Below are 3129 nucleotides of genomic sequence, written 5' to 3' on the forward strand. Positions count from 1 at the left end.
TCATTCGACAACAGAACGCGTGACGTGAACCCCATTGAACATCTCTGGAATCATGACCGTCAGCTGAGACTGCGTCTACCACGTCCAGTGAACCAACAGGAAGTTACGCTGACACTCCTGGCTAGTTATTCTTGAACTGTTCCTAGCCCTACGAACTTCTTAAGTCCATTCTTAACACATTGACTACGATCAACGTTAAGAATTCTTAGGGCTACGGCCGTTTGGAGAATAAGGGCCCTGGACTTACGGAATAGGATTCCTGCTGACATAATTCCCCAATTGACGACGTCATTGATGAGACGTGTGTATACTCTGACTCATTATTCGAGTCTCATTATGTGACTATTCATGTACTTTTTGAATGATCTGTGTATTTTTGAATTTTGCAACGTTGTCAGTTTCTAAATGGATTGCGGCAAATGCAAGACCCACATTAAATATTCAGTCAAATTGTGATAGAAATATTTCTGTTTGTAAAGTAACTTACATAAATCTCACATATGTCGTTGTTTCTATTTTTGATTTAAGTGACTACTAAGTGTGAAAGACAGATAATAACAAAACTTGTTTATGTACAAAGATACCGTTTGGCATAAACTTCCAATTTGTGATGGGAATAATATGACTGAAATCATCGACGAGGCGTTTCGTTCACAGTATGCCAACACAAACACTAAAAGCTGTAGATTAAAATGGTGATTGTTGTGTTCAAATCGATAAGTAGGAATGGAATTTGAACAGGCCACAAAAAGAAATGCCACCAACGATGATCCGGGTTGGAATTGGTCTTCCCATTTGCGTAGATTGATGCTCATGATGTTGATCATGGGATTGTCTTGTCCAGACGGTACATTTACTCGATTAATTACTGTCCTGTCATATAGCTTGCCTGCGATAACTTAAAAAAAACAATGCAAAAGAATAAGAATAAATCAAACATATTTGTCGGTCCGGCCCCATTCAGAGTCGTCAGAAAAAGCATGCTTGTTTCACGAATTACGAAGAGGTAAAACTATGTCGCATCATCTATCGATGTGGAAAGACCATTCAGCCTATTGTGTGAGTAAATCGTTGTACATAGATCTTCATACTTAGCATATGTGAAAACGGTAACTTTGATAGGATTCATTCTTTCATTCATTCATTCGTAACACGTGAAGATTCGGGTTACAATTAATCTTCAGTAACCCATACTGCAAAAGGCGCCTAACGGGATATCGGGTGGTCCGCTTCGCTGACTTGTGGATCGTATTTTAATTGCGTAGATCGATGCTCATTTTGTTGATCACTGGATTATCTGGTCCAGATTCGATTATTAACAGTTTAAAATATATTATTAATGTTGTTGTTTCAGTAACAATATGGCTCAAATAAGGCCGGTGGGATATTTCATGTTAACTCACTCATTCAATCAGTGTAATGGTATCGAGTTTTGGCCCAGAGTTACAGTTGTTCCGCCCGGGTTGGAGAATGAGGAGATGAAGCATGTTTATATACCAAAGTACGGGTGTTGGTGTTTATGTTGGTAGTGGTGATGATGTTGGTGTTGTTGTAGTTGGAACTGCCGTTGATAGTGTTGGTAAATATGTTGGTGGTTCCGGTGCTGATTTAGTTTTTGGTGCTGTTGCGGCTTTTGGTTGCCATGTTGGTGAGAGTGTTGAAGGTTTAGTTGTTAGTTTAGTTTAGGAGATGTTGCCTTGCTGGCGATGGTGTTGGTGTGGACAGTGGTGATGTTGCTGGAGCTTGGGCTGATGTTGGTTCTGAATGTGACGCCATTATCAGAACTTGCACCATTCTGAACTTATATCGCTCACTTAGGTACCCTGTTCTTTGTAGCCAGAAGTTCTTATATTAGAAATATCCCGAAAGCAAAAGTCACCTGATCAAAAGTGGTTTGATTTTATTCAAAACCTCAGAGAAACACAAAATAGTTGATGACAAAAGGTCTGGAAATGAATATATATATAAGCAATATTACCACACAGATAAAAGTCCAGTTCTTGCATAATACGTATAGGTTTAACACTTAGTCAACAGATCCCACACAGCTTCTGAGTTATGGCTACCTTCATTTCCAAAGGAGTCCAACCTATTGCTTTGAGGACTATAAAAAAACTGTCAAAATTACAAATATAATTCAGTGTAAGCCCTCAAAACCGGCAACCCTCCAATCCGGCATGTTCTCAATATGGGCACTAGAATTTCGTCCTGGCAGAAGCTAGTTAATTTATGATTATTTACACGCCCTCTAATCCGGCGTCAGTCTATTCCGTATCTCAACAAAGCAGCACAACAAAGACCGCCAAATTGTACAGCATTTAATGCTCTCTAAACCGACATCCGGTATCTCGGCTCTCCTGTTGATTGGCTGAACGTGTATTAACAACACATTGGATTATCATGGACATTAAGCTTATTGATGTTGCCTGATAAAAGGAGTATGTATAAGGATTAGGCCTAAGTAGATGAGGTAAATTGGTGAGTGACACGTGTCACTTGTATTATAAATTAATTGTGTCACAATTTGTCATTCGCTGACCGTGTCAAGATGGCTTGAGCAGTTTAGCGGATGGAAGGGAAACGTTCTCTAGACCGGCATGCCCTCAGTTTAAGAGGGCTTCCACTGTATAATTAACAGGTTATCATCCCACATCACAATACTCTTGAGACATAAACAAATAGATCTTGTACAGCGGCTTCCTATATGTTTCATAAGACAAACGGTTGTACAACATTTCAAGGAAGCTGTCCGTTACTTTTTGACTGCAAACGGGCGGTTGGGTAGCCCAGTGGTTAAGCGCATCTCTCGTCCCGTTTGGGTTTGACTCTGTAAATGCAGCAGGTACACCATGAGGTGGCTTTAACGCGCAACTTCTATAGAGAAGTCATCGAAAACCTGTACCAGCAATTCGAAACTTAAGTCACTGAAGTATACGTAAAATATGTTCACGAATTTTCTAGCAAGTACTGGCTGACGGGGAAAACATCCATGTGCATGTGGGTTCACTCGTACTTCCAAAGCAATGCTGCAGTTTTCGCACTTCGTCACTCCGTATGTTTAGAACAGGTGTGTTGTACTTTCTCACACTTTCAACTGCAAAACTCGAAAATATAATTACCCCCTGAATA

The 3129-nt window shown here is 40.1% G+C and overlaps 1 protein-coding gene across 1 annotated transcript in view; it reads right to left on the minus strand.

Moving 5' to 3' along the window:
* LOC124261636 (protein PML-like) overlaps positions 1-3129 on the minus strand; it is a 29066-nt gene that overhangs the window by 18190 nt on the left and 7747 nt on the right. The gene's annotated exons all lie outside the window — the stretch shown is intronic.

Source organism: Haliotis rubra, unplaced genomic scaffold (genome assembly GCF_003918875.1).
Source record: "Haliotis rubra isolate DU_JTF1 unplaced genomic scaffold, ASM391887v1 Scf801, whole genome shotgun sequence".
Lineage (NCBI taxonomy): Eukaryota > Metazoa > Mollusca > Gastropoda > Lepetellida > Haliotidae > Haliotis > Haliotis rubra.